This window comes from Delphinus delphis, chromosome 1, assembly GCF_949987515.2.
Source record: "Delphinus delphis chromosome 1, mDelDel1.2, whole genome shotgun sequence".
Taxonomy (NCBI): domain Eukaryota; kingdom Metazoa; phylum Chordata; class Mammalia; order Artiodactyla; family Delphinidae; genus Delphinus; species Delphinus delphis.
The window spans coordinates 21,502,009-21,525,639 of record NC_082683.1 but is presented as its reverse complement, the minus strand read 5'-3'; the positions used below and the strand labels follow the sequence as shown (position 1 = coordinate 21,525,639).

Genomic DNA, 23,631 nt, shown 5'->3' with positions numbered 1-23,631 from the left:
TTTGGGTTCCAAACACCACAAAAACCTCTATGTAGTTTCTGGGCTTGCAGGGAATAGCAGGGTCTGCTGTCTCCTTTCAGCAGAGATTAAAAGAATTTATCTCTCCCTCAAAATATTAGCAATAGAGTTATCATGTGATCCAGCAATGCCACTTCTAGGTATATATCCAAAAGAATTGAATGCAGGGACTCAGATATTCGTACACCCACATGTTCATCACAGTGTTATTGACAATACCCAGGAGGTGGAAGGAACCCAAGTATTCATCAACAGATGAATAGATAAACAGAATGTGGTATATATTACATAAAATGGAATATTATTCAGCCTTAAAAAGGAAGGAAATCCTGACACATGCTACAACATGGATGAACCTTGAGGCATTATGCTAGTGAAATAAGCCATTGACAAAAGGGCAAATATTGTATGATTCCACTTATGTAAGGTATCTAGAGTAGTCAAAATCATAGAGACAGAAAGTAAAAGAGTGGCTGCCAGGGCCTGGAGGGAGGGAAAATGGGGATCAAGTTTCAGTTTTGTAAGATGAAAAATTTCTGGAGATGGGTTGTACAACAATGTGAATATACTTAACACTCCTGAACCATATACCTAGTGATCACTTTTATGTTATGTGTGTTTTATCGTGATCTTTATTTTTTTTTTAAGATTTATTTTTATTTATTTATTTTGGCTGCCCCAGGTCTTAGTTGCAGCATGCGAGATCTAGTTCCTCCCTGCATGGGAGCATGGAGTCTTACCCACTGGACCACCAGGGAAGTCCCTATCATGATCTTTAAAAAACAAGTTCTCTCAGACTGTGTCTAAGCCTAAATCTAATGTACAGCATTGTTTATTCTTCAGCAATGATCTGGCTGGTATTGAAATCCAGGTTGTAAACAGTATTCCCCCAAACTTGGAACATGGCTCCATAGTCTTGGAGTAACATGTTTACTGTTGGGAGTCCGGCGTCATTTTTACCCCAGACTCCTTGTGTGTGAAGGTTGGGAGTCTTCTCTCTGTCCCTGGTGCTCTGACTTTTCACATGCTCAGCCCTCTGCAGGTCTTTCATTCTTGCTTCTGGGCACTTGTGAATCTTTTTAATATGGAGACTCACACCTTCAGGTCTAGAAACTTTCTTGTTTTGGTTTTTTTTTTGTTGTTTGTTTTTCATTTTTCTCTCTTTTGTTAGCATCTTTTACTTGTGTGTTGTATCTTCTGGACCAATTCTTCATCTCCTTGAGTTTCTGTTCTACTTTCCAGGAGATTTCATAGACTTCATCTTCTAACTGTTTTACAACTTTTAAAATTTTTTTCTGCTTTTACATTTTTAATTTCCAGAACCTTCTGTAACCGAGCAAGATGCTATGGTGCCTTCCTGGGACAGACCACCCCCCCCCCAGGTCCTCCACCTGCCTCTTATTTGTGGAAAAACTTTAGCCTCCTAGGCCTTCCCCTAGTTCCAAAGGATAAATCTAATCCAAGAAGTGAGAAAATGCAGAAACAAAGTAAAACAGTCAAACAAGACAAAATACTAGGACTTCCCTGGTGGTCCAGTGGTTAAGACTCCATGCTCCCAATGCAGGGGGCCCGGGTTCGATCCCTGGTCAGGGAATTAGATCCCACATGCCACAACTAAAAAGATCCCGCATGCTGCAATGAAGGTCCTGCATGCCACAACTAAGACCCTGCGCAGCCAAATAAATAAATAAATATTAAAACAAAACAAAAGACGAAATAATAATAGTTTTCCCATTAAACAAAGTCAAGGACCTTTAGTTCAAGGGCTAGAGATAATATGATGAGCCATATCCTTTTAGATGTTTTGCTGATACTGTAACCCCCACCAGACAGAAGAAGTTAACTCTATGCTGCCCACAAGAATGTAGACCCCGAGACAACGAATCATCCCAAATTAAGAAGCCCTGTGGACGAAAGGCTCTTGGGGCTGCAGCCAGGAGTCAGTGCTGTGCCTCTGAGGTGGGAGAACCAACTTCAGGACACTGGTCCACAAGAGGCCTCCCAGCTGCACATAATATCAAACAGCAAAAATCTCCGAGAGATCTCCATCTCAACGCCAGCACCCAGCTTCACTCAACGACCAGCAAGCCACAGGGCTGGACATCCTATGCCAAACAACTAGCAAGACAGGAACACAACCCCACCCATTAGCAGAGAGGCTGCCCAAAATCATAATAAGTCTACAGACACCCCAAAACACATCACCAGACGTGGACCTGCCCACCAGAAAGACAAGATCCAGCCTCATCCACCAGAATACAGGCCCTAGTCCCCTCCACCAGGAAGCCTACACAACCCACTGAACAAAACTTAGCCACTGGGGACAGACACAAAAAACAACAGGAACTACGAACCTTCAGCCTGCAAAAAAGGAGACCCCAAACACAGTAAGATAAGCAAAATGAAAAGACAGAAAAACACACCGCAGATGAAGGAGCAAGATAAAAACCCACCAGACCTAACAAATGAAGAGGAAATAGGCAGTCTACCTGAAAAAGAATTCAGAATAATGATAGTAGGGTTGATCCGAAATCTTGGAGATAGAATGGACAATAGAATGGACAAAATGCAAGAATCAGTTAACAAGGACCTAGAAGAACTAAAGATGAAACAAGCAATTATGAACAACACAATAAATGAAATTAAAAGTACTCTAGATGGGATCAATAGCAGAATAACTGAGGCAGAAGAACGGATAAGTGACCTGGAAGATAAAATAGTGGAAATAACCAATGCAGAGCAGAATAAAGAAAAAAGAATGAAAAGAACTGAGGACAGTCTCAGAGACCTCTGGGTCAGGCTTTGGGTTCCAAACACTACAAAAACCTCTATGTAGTTTCTGGGCTTGCAGGGAATAGCAGGGTCTGCTGTCTCCTTTCAGCAGAGATTAAAAGAATTTATCTCTCCCTCAAAATATTAACAATAGAGTTATCATGTGATCCGGCAATGCCACTTCTAGGTATATATCCAAAAGAATTGAATGCAGGGACTCAGATATTCGTACACCCACATGTTCATCACAGTGTTATTGACAATACCCAGGAGGTGGAAGGAACCCAAGTATTCATCAACAGATGAATAGATAAACAGAATGTGGTATATATTACATAAAATGGAATATTATTCAGCCTTAAAAAGGAAGGAAATCCTGACACATGCTACAACATGGATGAACCTTGAGGCATTATGCTAGTGAAATAAGCCATTGACAAAAGGGCAAATATTGTATGATTCCACTTATGTAAGGTATCTAGAGTAGTCAAAATCATAGAGACAGAAAGTAAAAGAGTGGCTGCCAGGGCCTGGAGGGAGGGAAAATGGGGATCAAGTTTCAGTTTTGTAAGATGAAAAATTTCTGGAGATGGGTTGTACAACAATGTGAATATACTTAACACTCCTGAACCATATACCTAGTGATCACTTTTATGTTATGTGTGTTTTATCGTGATCTTTATTTTTTTTAAGATTTATTTTTATTTATTTATTTTGGCTGCCCCAGGTCTTAGTTGCAGCATGCGAGATCTAGTTCCTCCCTGCATGGGAGCATGGAGTCTTACCCACTGGACCACCAGGGAAGTCCCTATCATGATCTTTAAAAAACAAGTTCTCTCAGACTGTGTCTAAGCCTAAATCTAATGTACAGCATTGTTTATTCTTCAGCAATGATCTGGCTGGTATTGAAATCCAGGTTGTAAACAGTATTCCCCCAAACTTGGAACATGGCTCCATAGTCTTGGAGTAACATGTTTACTGTTGGGAGTCCGGCGTCATTTTTACCCCAGACTCCTTGTGTGTGAAGGTTGGGAGTCTTCTCTCTGTCCCTGGTGCTCTGACTTTTCACATGCTCAGCCCTCTGCAGGTCTTTCATTCTTGCTTCTGGGCACTTGTGAATCTTTTTAATATGGAGACTCACACCTTCAGGTCTAGAAACTTTCTTGTTTTGGTTTTTTTTTTGTTGTTTGTTTTTCATTTTTCTCTCTTTTGTTAGCATCTTTTACTTGTGTGTTGTATCTTCTGGACCAATTCTTCATCTCCTTGAGTTTCTGTTCTACTTTCCAGGAGATTTCATAGACTTCATCTTCTAACTGTTTTACAACTTTTAAAATTTTTTTCTGCTTTTACATTTTTAATTTCCAGAACCTTCTGTAACCGAGCAAGATGCTATGGTGCCTTCCTGGGACAGACCACCCCCCCCCCCCAGGTCCTCCACCTGCCTCTTATTTGTGGAAAAACTTTAGCCTCCTAGGCCTTCCCCTAGTTCCAAAGGATAAATCTAATCCAAGAAGTGAGAAAATGCAGAAACAAAGTAAAACAGTCAAACAAGACAAAATACTAGGACTTCCCTGGTGGTCCAGTGGTTAAGACTCCATGCTCCCAATGCAGGGGGCCCGGGTTCGATCCCTGGTCAGGGAATTAGATCCCACATGCCACAACTAAAAAGATCCCGCATGCTGCAATGAAGGTCCTGCATGCCACAACTAAGACCCTGCGCAGCCAAATAAATAAATAAATATTAAAACAAAACAAAAGACGAAATAATAATAGTTTTCCCATTAAACAAAGTCAAGGACCTTTAGTTCAAGGGCTAGAGATAATATGATGAGCCATATCCTTTTAGATGTTTTGCTGATACTGTAACCCCCACCAGACAGAAGAAGTTAACTCTATGCTGCCCACAAGAATGTAGACCCCGAGACAACGAATCATCCCAAATTAAGAAGCCCTGTGGACGAAAGGCTCTTGGGGCTGCAGCCAGGAGTCAGTGCTGTGCCTCTGAGGTGGGAGAACCAACTTCAGGACACTGGTCCACAAGAGGCCTCCCAGCTGCACATAATATCAAACAGCAAAAATCTCCGAGAGATCTCCATCTCAACGCCAGCACCCAGCTTCACTCAACGACCAGCAAGCCACAGGGCTGGACATCCTATGCCAAACAACTAGCAAGACAGGAACACAACCCCACCCATTAGCAGAGAGGCTGCCCAAAATCATAATAAGTCTACAGACACCCCAAAACACATCACCAGACGTGGACCTGCCCACCAGAAAGACAAGATCCAGCCTCATCCACCAGAACACAGGCCCTAGTCCCCTCCACCAGGAAGCCTACACAACCCACTGAACAAAACTTAGCCACTGGGGACAGACACAAAAAACAACAGGAACTACGAACCTTCAGCCTGCAAAAAAGGAGACCCCAAACACAGTAAGATAAGCAAAATGAAAAGACAGAAAAACACACCGCAGATGAAGGAGCAAGATAAAAACCCACCAGACCTAACAAATGAAGAGGAAATAGGCAGTCTACCTGAAAAAGAATTCAGAATAATGATAGTAGGGTTGATCCGAAATCTTGGAGATAGAATGGACAATAGAATGGACAAAATGCAAGAATCAGTTAACAAGGACCTAGAAGAACTAAAGATGAAACAAGCAATTATGAACAACACAATAAATGAAATTAAAAGTACTCTAGATGGGATCAATAGCAGAATAACTGAGGCAGAAGAACGGATAAGTGACCTGGAAGATAAAATAGTGGAAATAACCAATGCAGAGCAGAATAAAGAAAAAAGAATGAAAAGAACTGAGGACAGTCTCAGAGACCTCTGGGTCAGGCTTTGGGTTCCAAACACTACAAAAACCTCTATGTAGTTTCTGGGCTTGCAGGGAATAGCAGGGTCTGCTGTCTCCTTTCAGCAGAGATTAAAAGAATTTATCTCTCCCTCAAAATATTAACAATAGAGTTATCATGTGATCCAGCAATGCCACTTCTAGGTATATATCCAAAAGAATTGAATGCAGGGACTCAGATATTCGTACACCCACATGTTCATCACAGTGTTATTGACAATACCCAGGAGGTGGAAGGAACCCAAGTATTCATCAACAGATGAATAGATAAACAGAATGTGGTATATATTACATAAAATGGAATATTATTCAGCCTTAAAAAGGAAGGAAATCCTGACACATGCTACAACATGGATGAACCTTGAGGCATTATGCTAGTGAAATAAGCCATTGACAAAAGGGCAAATATTGTATGATTCCACTTATGTAAGGTATCTAGAGTAGTCAAAATCATAGAGACAGAAAGTAAAAGAGTGGCTGCCAGGGCCTGGAGGGAGGGAAAATGGGGATCAAGTTTCAGTTTTGTAAGATGAAAAATTTCTGGAGATGGGTTGTACAACAATGTGAATATACTTAACACTCCTGAACCATATACCTAGTGATCACTTTTATGTTATGTGTGTTTTATCGTGATCTTTATTTTTTTTAAGATTTATTTTTATTTATTTATTTTGGCTGCCCCAGGTCTTAGTTGCAGCATGCGAGATCTAGTTCCTCCCTGCATGGGAGCATGGAGTCTTACCCACTGGACCACCAGGGAAGTCCCTATCATGATCTTTAAAAAACAAGTTCTCTCAGACTGTGTCTAAGCCTAAATCTAATGTACAGCATTGTTTATTCTTCAGCAATGATCTGGCTGGTATTGAAATCCAGGTTGTAAACAGTATTCCCCCAAACTTGGAACATGGCTCCATAGTCTTGGAGTAACATGTTTACTGTTGGGAGTCCGGCGTCATTTTTACCCCAGACTCCTTGTGTGTGAAGGTTGGGAGTCTTCTCTCTGTCCCTGGTGCTCTGACTTTTCACATGCTCAGCCCTCTGCAGGTCTTTCATTCTTGCTTCTGGGCACTTGTGAATCTTTTTAATATGGAGACTCACACCTTCAGGTCTAGAAACTTTCTTGTTTTGGTTTTTTTTTTGTTGTTTGTTTTTCATTTTTCTCTCTTTTGTTAGCATCTTTTACTTGTGTGTTGTATCTTCTGGACCAATTCTTCATCTCCTTGAGTTTCTGTTCTACTTTCCAGGAGATTTCATAGACTTCATCTTCTAACTGTTTTACAACTTTTAAAATTTTTTTCTGCTTTTACATTTTTAATTTCCAGAACCTTCTGTAACCGAGCAAGATGCTATGGTGCCTTCCTGGGACAGACCACCCCCCCCCCCAGGTCCTCCACCTGCCTCTTATTTGTGGAAAAACTTTAGCCTCCTAGGCCTTCCCCTAGTTCCAAAGGATAAATCTAATCCAAGAAGTGAGAAAATGCAGAAACAAAGTAAAACAGTCAAACAAGACAAAATACTAGGACTTCCCTGGTGGTCCAGTGGTTAAGACTCCATGCTCCCAATGCAGGGGGCCCGGGTTCGATCCCTGGTCAGGGAATTAGATCCCACATGCCACAACTAAAAAGATCCCGCATGCTGCAATGAAGGTCCTGCATGCCACAACTAAGACCCTGCGCAGCCAAATAAATAAATAAATATTAAAACAAAACAAAAGACGAAATAATAATAGTTTTCCCATTAAACAAAGTCAAGGACCTTTAGTTCAAGGGCTAGAGATAATATGATGAGCCATATCCTTTTAGATGTTTTGCTGATACTGTAACCCCCACCAGACAGAAGAAGTTAACTCTATGCTGCCCACAAGAATGTAGACCCCGAGACAACGAATCATCCCAAATTAAGAAGCCCTGTGGACGAAAGGCTCTTGGGGCTGCAGCCAGGAGTCAGTGCTGTGCCTCTGAGGTGGGAGAACCAACTTCAGGACACTGGTCCACAAGAGGCCTCCCAGCTGCACATAATATCAAACAGCAAAAATCTCCGAGAGATCTCCATCTCAACGCCAGCACCCAGCTTCACTCAACGACCAGCAAGCCACAGGGCTGGACATCCTATGCCAAACAACTAGCAAGACAGGAACACAACCCCACCCATTAGCAGAGAGGCTGCCCAAAATCATAATAAGTCTACAGACACCCCAAAACACATCACCAGACGTGGACCTGCCCACCAGAAAGACAAGATCCAGCCTCATCCACCAGAACACAGGCCCTAGTCCCCTCCACCAGGAAGCCTACACAACCCACTGAACAAAACTTAGCCACTGGGGACAGACACAAAAAACAACAGGAACTACGAACCTTCAGCCTGCAAAAAAGGAGACCCCAAACACAGTAAGATAAGCAAAATGAAAAGACAGAAAAACACACCGCAGATGAAGGAGCAAGATAAAAACCCACCAGACCTAACAAATGAAGAGGAAATAGGCAGTCTACCTGAAAAAGAATTCAGAATAATGATAGTAGGGTTGATCCGAAATCTTGGAGATAGAATGGACAATAGAATGGACAAAATGCAAGAATCAGTTAACAAGGACCTAGAAGAACTAAAGATGAAACAAGCAATTATGAACAACACAATAAATGAAATTAAAAGTACTCTAGATGGGATCAATAGCAGAATAACTGAGGCAGAAGAACGGATAAGTGACCTGGAAGATAAAATAGTGGAAATAACCAATGCAGAGCAGAATAAAGAAAAAAGAATGAAAAGAACTGAGGACAGTCTCAGAGACCTCTGGGTCAGGCTTTGGGTTCCAAACACTACAAAAACCTCTATGTAGTTTCTGGGCTTGCAGGGAATAGCAGGGTCTGCTGTCTCCTTTCAGCAGAGATTAAAAGAATTTATCTCTCCCTCAAAATATTAGCAATAGAGTTATCATGTGATCCAGCAATGCCACTTCTAGGTATATATCCAAAAGAATTGAATGCAGGGACTCAGATATTCGTACACCCACATGTTCATCACAGTGTTATTGACAATACCCAGGAGGTGGAAGGAACCCAAGTATTCATCAACAGATGAATAGATAAACAGAATGTGGTATATATTACATAAAATGGAATATTATTCAGCCTTAAAAAGGAAGGAAATCCTGACACATGCTACAACATGGATGAACCTTGAGGCATTATGCTAGTGAAATGAGCCATTGACAAAAGGGCAAATATTGTATGATTCCACTTATGTAAGGTATCTAGAGTAGTCAAAATCATAGAGACAGAAAGTAAAAGAGTGGCTGCCAGGGCCTGGAGGGAGGGAAAATGGGGATCAAGTTTCAGTTTTGTAAGATGAAAAATTTCTGGAGATGGGTTGTACAACAATGTGAATATACTTAACACTCCTGAACCATATACCTAGTGATCACTTTTATGTTATGTGTGTTTTATCGTGATCTTTATTTTTTTTAAGATTTATTTTTATTTATTTATTTTGGCTGCCCCAGGTCTTAGTTGCAGCATGCGAGATCTAGTTCCTCCCTGCATGGGAGCATGGAGTCTTACCCACTGGACCACCAGGGAAGTCCCTATCATGATCTTTAAAAAACAAGTTCTCTCAGACTGTGTCTAAGCCTAAATCTAATGTACAGCATTGTTTATTCTTCAGCAATGATCTGGCTGGTATTGAAATCCAGGTTGTAAACAGTATTCCCCCAAACTTGGAACATGGCTCCATAGTCTTGGAGTAACATGTTTACTGTTGGGAGTCCGGCGTCATTTTTACCCCAGACTCCTTGTGTGTGAAGGTTGGGAGTCTTCTCTCTGTCCCTGGTGCTCTGACTTTTCACATGCTCAGCCCTCTGCAGGTCTTTCATTCTTGCTTCTGGGCACTTGTGAATCTTTTTAATATGGAGACTCACACCTTCAGGTCTAGAAACTTTCTTGTTTTGGTTTTTTTTTGTTGTTTGTTTTTCATTTTTCTCTCTTTTGTTAGCATCTTTTACTTGTGTGTTGTATCTTCTGGACCAATTCTTCATCTCCTTGAGTTTCTGTTCTACTTTCCAGGAGATTTCATAGACTTCATCTTCTAACTGTTTTACAACTTTTAAAATTTTTTTCTGCTTTTACATTTTTAATTTCCAGAACCTTCTGTAACCGAGCAAGATGCTATGGTGCCTTCCTGGGACAGACCACCCCCCCCCCCCCAGGTCCTCCACCTGCCTCTTATTTGTGGAAAAACTTTAGCCTCCTAGGCCTTCCCCTAGTTCCAAAGGATAAATCTAATCCAAGAAGTGAGAAAATGCAGAAACAAAGTAAAACAGTCAAACAAGACAAAATACTAGGACTTCCCTGGTGGTCCAGTGGTTAAGACTCCATGCTCCCAATGCAGGGGGCCCGGGTTCGATCCCTGGTCAGGGAATTAGATCCCACATGCCACAACTAAAAAGATCCCGCATGCTGCAATGAAGGTCCTGCATGCCACAACTAAGACCCTGCGCAGCCAAATAAATAAATAAATATTAAAACAAAACAAAAGACGAAATAATAATAGTTTTCCCATTAAACAAAGTCAAGGACCTTTAGTTCAAGGGCTAGAGATAATATGATGAGCCATATCCTTTTAGATGTTTTGCTGATACTGTAACCCCCACCAGACAGAAGAAGTTAACTCTATGCTGCCCACAAGAATGTAGACCCCGAGACAACGAATCATCCCAAATTAAGAAGCCCTGTGGACGAAAGGCTCTTGGGGCTGCAGCCAGGAGTCAGTGCTGTGCCTCTGAGGTGGGAGAACCAACTTCAGGACACTGGTCCACAAGAGGCCTCCCAGCTGCACATAATATCAAACAGCAAAAATCTCCGAGAGATCTCCATCTCAACGCCAGCACCCAGCTTCACTCAACGACCAGCAAGCCACAGGGCTGGACATCCTATGCCAAACAACTAGCAAGACAGGAACACAACCCCACCCATTAGCAGAGAGGCTGCCCAAAATCATAATAAGTCTACAGACACCCCAAAACACATCACCAGACGTGGACCTGCCCACCAGAAAGACAAGATCCAGCCTCATCCACCAGAACACAGGCCCTAGTCCCCTCCACCAGGAAGCCTACACAACCCACTGAACAAAACTTAGCCACTGGGGACAGACACAAAAAACAACAGGAACTACGAACCTTCAGCCTGCAAAAAAGGAGACCCCAAACACAGTAAGATAAGCAAAATGAAAAGACAGAAAAACACACCGCAGATGAAGGAGCAAGATAAAAACCCACCAGACCTAACAAATGAAGAGGAAATAGGCAGTCTACCTGAAAAAGAATTCAGAATAATGATAGTAAGGTTGATCCGAAATCTTGGAGATAGAATGGACAATAGAATGGACAAAATGCAAGAATCAGTTAACAAGGACCTAGAAGAACTAAAGATGAAACAAGCAATTATGAACAACACAATAAATGAAATTAAAAGTACTCTAGATGGGATCAATAGCAGAATAACTGAGGCAGAAGAACGGATAAGTGACCTGGAAGATAAAATAGTGGAAATAACCAATGCAGAGCAGAATAAAGAAAAAAGAATGAAAAGAACTGAGGACAGTCTCAGAGACCTCTGGGACAACATTAAACGCACCAACATTCGAATTATAGGGGTTCCAGAGAAGAAGAGAAAAAGAAAGGGACTGAGAAAATATTTGAAGAGATTATAGTTGAAAACTTCCCTAATATGGGAAAGGAAATAGTTAATCAAGTCCAGGAAGCACAGAGAGTCCCATACAGGATAAATCCAAGGAGAAATACACCAAGACACATATTAATCAAACTGTCAAAAATTAAATACAAAGAAAACATATTAAAAGCAGCAAGGGAAAAACAACAAATAACACATAAGGGAATCCCCATAAGGTTAACAGCTGATCTCTCAGCAGAAACCCTACAAGCCAGAAGGGAGTGGCAGGACATACTGAAAGTGATGAAGGAGAAAAACCTGCAGCCAAGACTACTCTACCCAGCAAGGATCTCATTCAGATTTGATGGAGAAATTAAAACCTTTACAGACAAGCAAAAGCTGAGAGAGTTCAGCACCACCAAACCAGCTTTACAACAAATGCTAAAGGATCTTCTCTAGGCAAGAAACACAAGAGAAGGAAAAGACCTATAATAACGAACCCAAAGCAATTTAGAAAATGGGAATAGGAACATACATATCGATAATTACCTTAAATGTAAATGGACTAAATGCTCCCACCAAAAGACACAGATTAGCTGAATGGATACAAAAACAAGACCCTTATATATGCTGTCTACAAGAGACCCACTTCAGACCTAGAGACACATACAGACTGAAAGTAAGGGGATGGAAAAAGATATTCCATGCAAATGGAAACCAAAAGAAAGCTGGAGTAGCAATTCTCATATCAGACAAAATAGACTTTAAAATAAGGACTATTAAAAGAGACAAAGAAGGACACTACATAATGATCAAGGGATCGATCCAAGAAGAAGATATAACAATTGTAAATATTTATGCACCCAACATAGGAGCACCTCAATACATAAGGCAAATACTAACAGCCATAAAAGGGGAAATCGACAGTAACACATTCATAGTAGGGGACTTAAACACCCCACTTTCACCCATGGACAGATCATACAAAATGAAAATAAATAAGGAAACACAAGCTTTAAATGATACATTAAACAAGATGGACTTAATTGATATTTATAGGACACTCCATCCAAAAACAACAGAATACACATTTTTCTCAAGTGCCCATGGAACATTCTCCAGGATAGATCATATCTTAGGTCACAAATCAAGCCTTGGTAAATTTAAGAAAATTGAAATTGTATCAAGTATCTTTTCTGACCACAACGCCATGAGACTAGATATCAATTACAGGAAAAGATCTGTAAAAAATACAAACACATGGAGGCTAAACAATACACTACTTAATAATGAAGTGATCGCTGAAGAAATCAAAGAGGAAATCAAAAAATACCTAGAAACAAATGACAATGGTGACACAACGACCCAAAACCTGTGGGATGCAGCAAAAGCAGTTCTAAGGGGGAAGTTTATAGCAATACAAGCCCACCTTAAGAAGCAGGAAACATCTCGAATAAACAACCTAACCTTGCACCTCAAGCAATTAGAGAAAGAAGAACAAAAAAACCCCAAAGTTAGCAGGAGGAAAGAAATCATAAAAATCAGATCAGAAATAAATGAAAAAGAAATGAAGGAAACGATAGCAAAGATCAATAAAACTAAAAGCTGGTTCTTTGAAAGGATAAACAAAATTGATAAACCATTAGCTAGACTCATCAAGAAAAAAAGGGAGAAGACTCAAATCAATAGAATTAGAAATGAAAAAGGAGAAGTAACAACTGACACTGCAGAAATACAAAAGATCATGAGAGATTACTACAAGCAACTCTATGCCAATAAAATGGACAACCTGGAAGAAATGGACAAATTCTTAGAAAGGCACAACCTGCCAAGACTGAATCAGGAAGAAATAGAAAATATGAACAGACCAATCACAAGCACTGAAATTGAAACTGTGATTAAAAATCTTCCAACAAGCAAAAGCCCAGGACCAGATGGCTTCACAGGCGAATTCTATCAAACATTTAGAGAAGAGCTATCACCTATCCTTCTCAGACTCTTCCAAAATATAGCAGAGGGAGGAACACTCCCCAACTCATTCTACGAGACCACCATCACCCTGATACCAAAACCAGACAAGGATGTCACAAAGAAAGAAAACTACAGCCCATATCACTGATGAACATAGATGCAAAGATCCTCAACAAAATACTAGCAAACAGAATCCAACAGCACATTAAACGGATCATACACCATGATCAAGTGGGGTTTATTCCAGGAATGCAAGGATTCTTCAATATACGCAAATCAATCAACGTGATACACCATATTAACAAATTGAAGGAGAAAAACCATATGATCATCTCAATAGATGCAGAGAAAGCTTTTGACAAAATTCAACACCCATTTATGATAAAAACCCTGCAGAAAGTAGGCATAGAGGGAACTTTCCTCAACATAATAAAGGCCATATATGACAAGCCCACAGCAAACATCATCCTCAATGGTGAAAAACTGAAAGCATTTCCACTAAGATCAGGAACAAGACAAGGTTGCCCACTCTCACCACTCTTATTCAACATAGTTTTGGAAGTTTTAGCCACAGCAATCAGAGAAGAAAAGGAAATAAAAGGAATCCAAATCGGAAAAGAAGAAGTAAAGCTGTCACTGTTTGCAGATGACATGATCCTATACATAGAGAACCCTAAAGATGCTACCAGAAAACTACTAGAGCTAATCAATGAATTTGGTAAAGTGGCAGGATACAAAATTAATGCACAGAAATCTCTGGCATTCCTATATACTAATGATGAAAAATCTGAAAGTGAAATCAAGAAAACACTCCCATTTACTATTGCAACAAAAAGAATAAAATACCTAGGAATAAACCTACCTAAGGAGACAAAAGACCTGTATGCAGAAAATTATAAGACACTGATGAAAGAAATTAAAGATGATACAAATAGATGGAGAGATATACCATGTTCTTGGATTGGAAGAATCAACATTGTGAAAATGACTCTACTACCCAAAGCAATCTACAGATTCAATGCAATCCCTATGAAACTACCACTGGCATTTTTCACAGAACTAGAACAAAAAATTTCACAATTTGTATGGAAACACAAAAGACCCCGAATAGCCAAAGTAATCTTGAGAACGAAAAATGGAGCTGGAGGAATCAGGCTCCCTGACTTCAGACTATACTACAAAGCTACAGTAATCAAGACAGTATGGTACTGGCACAAAAACAGAAATATAGATCAATGGAACAGGATAGAAAGCCCAGAGATAAACCCACGCACATATGGTCACCTTATCTTTGACAAAGGAGGCAGAAATGTACAGTGGAGAAAGGACAGCCTATTCAATAAGTGGTGCTGGGAAAACTGGACAGCTACATGTAAAAGTATGAGATTAGATCACTCCCTAACACCATACACAAAAATAAGCTCAAAATGGATTAAAGACCTAAATGTAAGGCCAGAAACTATCAAACTCTTAGAGGAAAACATAGGCAGAACACTCTATGACATAAATCACAGCAAGGTCCTTTTTGACCCACCTCCTAGAGAAATGGAAATAAAAACAAAAGTAAACAAATGGGACCTAATGAAACTTAAAAGCTTTTGCACAGCAAAGGAAACCATAAAGAAGACGAAAAGACAACCCTCAGAATGGGAGAAAATATTTGCAAATGAAGCAACTGACTAAGGATTAATCTCCAAAATTTACAAGCAGCTCATGCAGCTTAATAACAAAAAAACAAACAACCCAATCCAAAAATGGGCAGAAGACCTAAATAGACATTTCTCCAAAGAAGATATACAGAGTGCCAACAAACACATGAAAGAATGCTCAACATCACTAATCATTAGAGAAATGCAAATCAAAACGACAATGAGATATCATCTCACACCAGTCAGAATGGCCATCATCAAAAAATCTAGAAACAACAAATGCTGGAGAGGGTGTGGAGAAAAGGGAACCCTCTTACACTGTTGGTGGGAATGTAAATTGATACAGCCACTGTGGAGAACAGTATGGAGGTTCCTTAAAAAGCTACAAATAGAACTACCATATGACCCAGCAATGCCACTACTGGGCATATACCCTGAGAAAACCATAATTCAAAAAGAGTCATGTACCAAAATGTTCATTGCAGCTCTATTTACAATAGCCCAGAGATGGAAACAACCTAAGTGTCCATCATCGGATGAATGGATAAAGAAGATGTGGCACATATATACAATGGAATATTACTCAGCCATAAAAAGAGATGAAATTGAGCTATTTGTAATGAGGTGGATAGACCTAGAGTCTGTCATACAGAGTGAAGTAAGTCAGAAAGAGAGAGACAAATACCGTATGCTAACACATATATATGGAATTTAAGAAAAAAAAAATGTCATGAAAAACCTAGGGGTGAAACAGGAATAAAGACACAGACTTACTAGAGAATGGACTTGAGGCTATGGGGAGGGGGAAGGGTAAACGGTGACAAAGCGATAAAGAGGCATGGACATATATACACTACTAAACGTAAGGTAGATAGCTAGTGGGAAGCAGCCGCATAGCACAGGGAGATCAGCTCGGTGCTTTGTGACCGCCTGGAGGGGTGGGATAGGGAGGGTGGGAGGGAGGGAGACGCAAGCGGGAAGAGATATGGGAACATATGTATATATATAACTGATTCATTTTGTTGTGAAGCTGAAACTAACATACCATTGTAAAGCAATTATACTCCAATAAAGATGTTTTAAAAAAAAAAATACCTGTATTTCCCACTTACAGTTATGGAGTTGAATCTTAATTTTAAATGCAGTACCTATGTTTACCCTTATTACAATTCATTTTGCTAGTTTTGTTCCCTTGCCCCATCTGTCAAAAAAAAAAAAAAAAAAAAAAAAAAAGAATGTAGACCCCAGAGAGGTTGGAAGGTTGATGATGTTGATGACGTTGACTCCTGATTTTCTCACCACTGACCAATCAGAAGAGTATCCACAAGCTAATCGTGTACCCCATAACCCCTGTCCCTCACCCTGTCTGTAAAAACCTTGCCCTGAAAGCCATCAGGGAGTTTGGACTTTTTGAGCCCTAGCCACCCGGACTCCTTGCTTGGTGCCCTGCAATGAACACTGCACTTTCCTTCACCATAACCCAGTGTCAGCAGCTTGGCTTTACTGGGCATGGGCGAGTGGATTCAAGTTTGGTTTGGTAACAGTTCTTTAAAATTCTACTTTTAATTCATCCTGTTCTTATTTCATGGGGAGAGAGGGAGTTGCCAAAGATTATCTTCTGCTTTGATTCACTCTTCCAGAGAAGAAAACCTTAGAAGTAATTAAGAGATGACTGTTGGAGGATAGAGATAATGAAAAGTGCCCACCAAACTGAGAAGCTATCTGGAGACTGAAAAGCGAGGCGGACAGCTCCATGTACTCAACAGATCAGTTTATTATAAGGTAACTTACTCACAGGGTGGGATCCGGTGGACAATGATCCAGAAGCATTGGCACCTGCACTCTGCATGGCTGAGGGGCCACTGGGACAATTTTTTAGTTAACTTAGGGTATGGAGGTACGTGCTTGGAAACAGGAAGTGCCTTCCCAAATCAAGATTTATGAATGGGCAACTAGTCTGGTGGGCACTGGGAATATGTCATCGAAGGTCTTTGACATTGTTTGGAGACTAACAGAGCATAAAGGTTACCTGGTCCTAAGGATTATTAAACAGTATCTATTAACTAGAAAATCCTCGATGACAGAGAAGTCATTTACTGCACAGTAAAGTCCTGGCTAGGGTCAGTGGAAAGACAGGAGGAGCTAAATGGGCCCAAGATGGCATCGGTTATGCCAACAGCCGTACACTCCACCCCTGACATCTTGAGTGTATGACAGCCATACACTCTTATCCATCATTCTTCCACAGAGACACTAGTGACAGATCTCGGGAACCGGAACTCGCCCGTGGTGGTTGTGAGGTCCAAATCCTGTAGGACATCCAAACCCACGGCATAATCAGGTATGGGCGAAACATAAACCAGAAAGGGACAGAGAGGCAATCTTCTGATTTATAACACCTTTGAAATAACACCTTTGAATGGGGCAGCCCACAGCCCTTCATTTGAGCCATCTTACATGCATCACTTCAATGTGCTCTTCTTGTTGTATTTTCTTTGACATAACGTCTGAGGTGGTGGACCATGGCGTCTGGACATCCCTCTCTAACCCCTGCGCCTCTCTAGTTGGCTCTAGTTCCACTGCTGAGCCGCAATTCCTTGTCTGTGCTAATCTTCAGAACACACAACAAAGGTAATGCAACAACCTGATAGCTTGCTCACTTTCTTTTTTCCACTTTCACTTTCCCACAGCTTGGATTAATATATCTAGTAAGCCCTCTGGTGTTTTCCTGGCATCCCCATGCTCATACACCTTCCGGAAGCATTCCAGAAACCTAGCCAGGTCACCCCACGCGGCCGTGGCTTGCCAGCCTGGGCTTCCCCCACCAGAGATGGGCTCCCCCGCCCCAGCCCCCCTACACTATCCCTTTACCCATTTCTCTGTCGTTTTCAGTCTCCTGGCTGGTTTGCTAATTGTTGGCTGTAGGAGGTAACAAAAACCAAACTGAGAAGGTATCTTTTTTTTTTTTTGGCCATGCCGTATGGCTAGCAGTATCTTAATTCCCCAACCAGGGACTGAACCCAGGGCTACAGCAGAGAAAGCGCCGAGTCCTAACCACTGCACAACCAGGGAATTCCTTGAGAAGTTATCTTGAGACCAAAAATGAGGCAAGCAACTCCATATAATCAGAGGACCAGTTTATTACAGAGTAACCACAAGGTGGGATGGGGCAGACAACGATACAGAAGCACTGGCAGCTGCACTCTGCACCACCAAGGGGCCACTGCGACAATTTTATAGTGAACTTAGGGTTTGGGGGTAGGTGCCTGGAAACAGGAAGTGCATTTCTAGTCAAGATTTATAAATGGGTAACTAGTCGCATGGGCACCGGGAAGAGTCAGCGCAGGTCTTCATCATTGTTTGGAGACTGACAGAATATAGAGCCACCTGGACATCACAATTATTAAACAGTATCTGTTAACTACAAAGTCCTTGATGACAGGACAGTATAGTCCTGGCTAGGGTCAGTGGAAGGACAGGAGGAGCTGAATGGGCCCAAGATGGTGTCAGTTATGATAAGGGCCGTACAGATGACAATTGTAACATAATTATCCTGGCTCAAATTATCAGTTAAAATAGCCAATTGCCATCCCAGTCTTATTTTTGGAATTTAAAAGTTACTTCCACAGAGTTTTGTACAACCTGAAGTCTGGCTGTCTTTCAAGACTCTCTGTGCAAACAACCTTTCCCAGGATGTTGGGGGTTTTTTTGGCTGTGTTGGGTCTTTGTTGCTGCATGCAGGCTTTCTCTAGTTGCAGCGAGCAGGGGCTACTCTTCATTGCAGTGCATGGGCTTCTCATTGTGGTGGCTTCTCTTGTTGGGGAGCACAGGCTCTAGGCGCGTGGGCTTCAGTAGTTGTGGCACGTGGGCTCAGTAGTTGTGGCACACGGGCTCTAGGGCGCTTAGACTTCAGTAGTTGTGGCGCACGGGCTAAGTTGCTCTGTGGCATGTGGGATCTTCCCAGACCAGGGCTCGAACCCTGCATTGGCAGGCAGATTCTTAACCACTGCTCCACCAGGGAAGTCCCACTCAGGATGGATTTGTATTAACAGAGCTAACACGTTTTTCACACATAGTTCCACAGTCTCCACATTGGACAGAAAAACAAGATGGACACACTCGTGAAATTTCTTGTTTTGATCTGTATCATGTCTGATTCTTTTTCTTCTTTTCTTTTTTTTTTTTTTGGCCGCACCACGGCTCACGGTATCTTAGTTCCCCATCCAGGGATCAAACCCACACCCTCAGTAGTGAAGGTGTGGAGTCCTAACCACTGAACCGCCAGGGAATTCCCAATCATGTCTGATTCTTAAACTCATTTTTATGATGGAGTATAATAAGTATTTGTGTTTCTACAGCTTCAGGGGAGAAAAGACAGGTACTTCCCATCTTTCTGAGGCTTGTTTTCATAGAAGTTGTTAATTAAAATTTTCATTCTTAGGGCCAGGCATTGGAATTTTATTAGTTAATGCAATAAGAAAGAGCAGGGCTGAGGAAGCCAAGTTCTAGAACTAGAGAGAAGACAAAATTGTTTAATAATTCCATTATTTAACAATACTAGAGTCTAGAACATTTGATGCTTTTCTACAATATTGTACTTTGAGGTCAGAAATATCTTCTTAGAAGATGGAGTTTCTGTTTCTTGTTCTCATTGTGTGTGTGTGTGTGTCTGTCTGTCTGTCTGTCTGTCTGTGTGTGATGGGGTGATTTTCAAGAAGAAAAGGGGAAGAAGATGCCTTTACTCCACCTTCCTGAAAAGGCAAACTTGGAGCACATTTCTAGAGTATGTTGTACTTCCTCCTATGACAGGACATTTGCAGATGCCATTCCCTCTGCCTGGAATGCACTCCACCCTCTTGCCTGGGTAACTGTGTGGGGGAAAAAAAAAAACATCTTCCCAGGGAATTTCCCCTACACCAAGTAATTCTTTGTGAAACCAATTAGGTGTCCTACAATTCAACTGAATTCTGACACTATCTGCACAGAGATATAATCAGATTCTACAGGTTAAGGGCTCAGTCCCATAAGACTGCCCCCCCACACACACACACACTTCAGAGGCCAGTTACAAGCCCAGGTAATTAGCTGTGCTTCTGACCAACCAGCTACAGATTGAAAGTTCCAACGACCCCCTCCTAGGGTTCAATCAATTTGTTAGAGTGGCTCACACAACTTAGGGAAGCACTTACATTTTGTAGTTTATTAAAGGTCATGACAAAGGATACGGATGAATGGCCAGATGAAGAGACACATAGGGCGAGGTCTGGGAAGGTCCCAAGCGCAGGAGCCTCTGTCCCCGTGGAGCTGGGTTGTGTCACCCTCTCAGAACGTGGATGTGTTCACTCATCTAGAAGCTCCCCGAAACCCGTGCTATTTGGATTTTTGTGTAGACACGATCAACTATTTCCAGCCCTCTCCCCTCTCTGGAGAAGTTGGCATTGAGGAGTGCGTATGTGAAAATTCCAAGCTTCTAATCAAGGCTTGGTCTTCCTGGTGGACAGCCCCCCTCCAGGAGCCGTTCGGGACCACCACTCCCCCCAGCCAAGTGACTTCAGTAAAACAAAAGATGCTCCTAGTGTCCTCATCAGTCAGGAAATTACAAGGGTTATAGGAGCCTTGGGCCAGGAACCAGGGGCAGGTATCGATATAGATATGTAATTATTATCTCACAGTAACCTTTTTCATCCTGATTCTCAGCCTAAGCACCGCATCCTCAAAAGCCTTTCTTGACCTCCCAGGTAGAGTGTGGTCCCTTACTACATCCTTGCACAGTCCCATGAACCCCTTCTCCATAGCCCTCATTACAGTTATACTGTTACATTCATTCGTGATTTCTTAATATCTCTTCCCCAGTAGTCTATATGCTCCCTGAGAGCTGCCTGCGTCTCTTTTTCTGCTATTTCCACAGAGCCTGGCGTTTGTTGACTAGATGATGGGAAGCTTCTGGACTGTGTGATCTGCCCTCACTCCCAGCCTCCACATCTTCCTCCAGACCCTGTGAGGATGGCCTCCTGGGGAAGGGGGAAGGGTCCTGGGGAGTCAGGACCCTGGGTTCCTGGCTTGTCACACCCTCTTCCTTGTGATCTTGAGTCAAACAATTGTCTGCGTCTAAAGCGTGTGCCTCGAAGCTTGCGTTCAGCGCGGTAGGTTCAGGAGAGCTGCAGTCGCAAACCTGGCTCTGCCTCCTCTAAGCCTCAGTTTCCCCAGCTGCAATGAAAAGGGGCTGAAAGAGGCCACAGGTCCCCTCCCTATTCCTCCTGTTAGGACTTCCTGCTCTTCCTCAGCCCCAGGGCCCTGTCCCACAGCCCTTAGTCAGCAGCTCTGCCCCTGTGTCCTCTGTCCCCTCAGCCGGGTCCGTCCCATCCACCCTCGGCCTGGATGTTGCGCACACTTGAATTTTCATATGCATGAAGCTGATGGGAAGGCCTGGGGGCCTGGGAAGGGGAACTTGCCTCCCCATGCAGCAGGCGCTGTGCAAGGGGCTCTCCACGCACTGCTCCGCTAAGCTCACCATACCTGAGACAGGGTTCTCTGGTGCTTTCCATTTTACAGGTGGGAAAGTGTAAGCGGTGTGCCCAAGTTCCGCTGCCAGGAAGAGACCGAACCAGGTTCCCAGGAGCCAGCATCCCCTCTGCTGCTCGGAGCAGGAAGCCACAGGGCAATTTCCCTTTCTCAGGGGCCCTCCCCCTGCTCTATCTCATTGCCCTTACTTCCCCTGAGGGTTTGGGAGCCTTGATGAAACACGACTTCTGTTGTTGGTGTCTCCTCCCAACACCCCTGGGACGTCACTGGGTTCAGGGCTGAGACCCTCTAGGTGGCACAGGTGAAGGGACGCGGCTCTGCACTCAGCTGCCCCTTCTCGCTGAGATGGGGAATAACACCTCCTGCTCACCTGATCCAGCGGGGGCAGGATCCAAGGATGGGGGAGGGGAGGAGGGTGAAAGAGCTTCATGACGCATTCCAACTCAATGCTGTCTGTACGGCTGGCCCACTGTGGGTTTGCTGGGAAGCTGTGGTGAATACGATAGACCCAGACTCTGCCCTCCCAGCACCCGAGTGGGAAAAACCCAGTGAGTGGGGGTTACTCAAGCAGACCTTCCTTACGCAGCCTGGGAACCAAGGAAGGCTGCCCAGAGGAAGTGATGAGTGAGCCGAGAGTGAACAGCAGATGAAGGGGGAGGGCAGCAGGGAGGATGCACACTAAGGAACTAAAAAAAGAGTCAAATGGGAGGGTTTGAGGCCCCAGGAGGGAGATTGGCCTTTGACCCAAATGTTTTGGGGATGAGTCCCTGCTTCAGGGACATCTGAAGGAGGAGTGATGTGCTGTGAATTGCATTTTAGGAAGAAGACCCCGGGGAAATGTGGAAGATGGCTTGGTGGGCAGAGAAGGGCACTGCAGCAGTGCTCGGAGGAGGGAGGAGGGAGGAGGGAGGTCCCACCTGGCTGTGGGCAGATGGAAGGGAGAGGCATGTAGGAGGCAGAATGGAGCCCAGGGAGTCTGGGTTAAGCCCTTCCATCGGGCAGGGCTGCCGTCAGCTCCGGTCGGAGTCTTGGGGGCAGGTGGCTGGGGCCATTGGGACAAGGAGGGAGAGTGCCAGGCCTGCCCCCCGGCTCTGCTGTCTGTGAGCTGCTGATGGTGACATTGTGCCTGGACTTCCTCTGGTTACCCGCCCCCCGACTTCAGCCCCCCCTTCTGAGCTTTCCCAGAATAATGGGGGCCTGTGTCCTGGGGAGGGGCTGCCATCTCCGCCTCCAGGTGGGGCTTTGGTCCCAGAGCGCCTTTGGTCCCAGGGCCTGTGTGCAGCACAGAGCCTCCCCCTCTGCTTTCTAAATAAGCCTGGAGCGGTGAATTATTAGGAGAGGGAGGACTCTTCTGTCCCAGCGAGTGATCCAGCCACTGGGAGTTCCAGGGAGCAAGGTGAGACCTAGAGACCCCAGAGAGAGTGGAAGAGGGGTGGCGGGGGGAAGTGGGCCTTCCTCTGCCTTCCCTGAAACCCTGTCTGCCCTGAGCCCCCAAGGCTGTGGCTTCTCAGCTAGAAGTCTTCAGAATTCCTCTCTCCACCACTCCTCTCAGCACTGCTGTGTCCATCTTCCAAACCTGTGTCTCCAGTCCAATTTTGAGCTCCAGGTATACATACAACTGCCCACGTGACATCTCCCCTGATGTTCCACAGCACGAAGTGTCTCACACTCAGCACCTTCCCCGTAACGTGTCCCTCCCACCTCCCCCTCTGCAGTGAATGGCACCTCTGATCACCTGGATGCCCAGGCCAGGACCCAGGAGGCACCTGGGTCTTTCTCCTTCTCCCTGGACTCAGCCCCTTCTCTCCAGCTACCACCGTGACCCAGGTGGCATCATCTCATTTTCCTACAGTCTTGCCACTGGTCTTCCCACCTCCAGCCTCACCTCTTCCACGGCACTGTCCCCCTCCTGCCATCTGCTCTTAAAATGCTGCCTTCTGCTTAAGCACTTCCATGGCTCCTGGTGGCCCTCAGGGTAAACTCTGAGTTCCCAGTGACCCAGCCCTCTTGGCCCCTGACAACTCTCCAACCTCATCTCTTGCCTTCCCCTTCCAGAACTCCCTCTTGAGCTATCTCAAAGCACTTGCAATCCCCCAATCATGAAATATCCCCTCGCTTCCCCAGGCCTTTTGCACATGCTGGAAACGCTCCTCCCCACTGTCAGGTAG

The 23,631-nt window shown here is 43.5% G+C and overlaps 4 non-coding genes across 4 annotated transcripts; all 4 read left to right on the top strand.

The window, feature by feature from the left end:
* The first annotated feature begins 1,539 nt into the window (after window positions 1–1,539).
* Window positions 1,540–1,612, top strand: TRNAW-CCA (transfer RNA tryptophan (anticodon CCA)). The gene has a single exon. It is a non-coding gene; the product is annotated as a tRNA-Trp (tRNA).
* Window positions 1,613–4,358: 2,746 nt separating this feature from the next.
* On the top strand, window positions 4,359–4,431 carry TRNAW-CCA (transfer RNA tryptophan (anticodon CCA)). The gene has a single exon. It is a non-coding gene; the product is annotated as a tRNA-Trp (tRNA).
* Window positions 4,432–7,176: 2,745 nt separating this feature from the next.
* TRNAW-CCA (transfer RNA tryptophan (anticodon CCA)) lies at window positions 7,177–7,249 on the top strand. The gene has a single exon. It is a non-coding gene; the product is annotated as a tRNA-Trp (tRNA).
* A 2,746-nt stretch (window positions 7,250–9,995) lies between these two features.
* Window positions 9,996–10,068, top strand: TRNAW-CCA (transfer RNA tryptophan (anticodon CCA)). The gene has a single exon. It is a non-coding gene; the product is annotated as a tRNA-Trp (tRNA).
* Window positions 10,069–23,631: the final 13,563 nt, after the last annotated feature.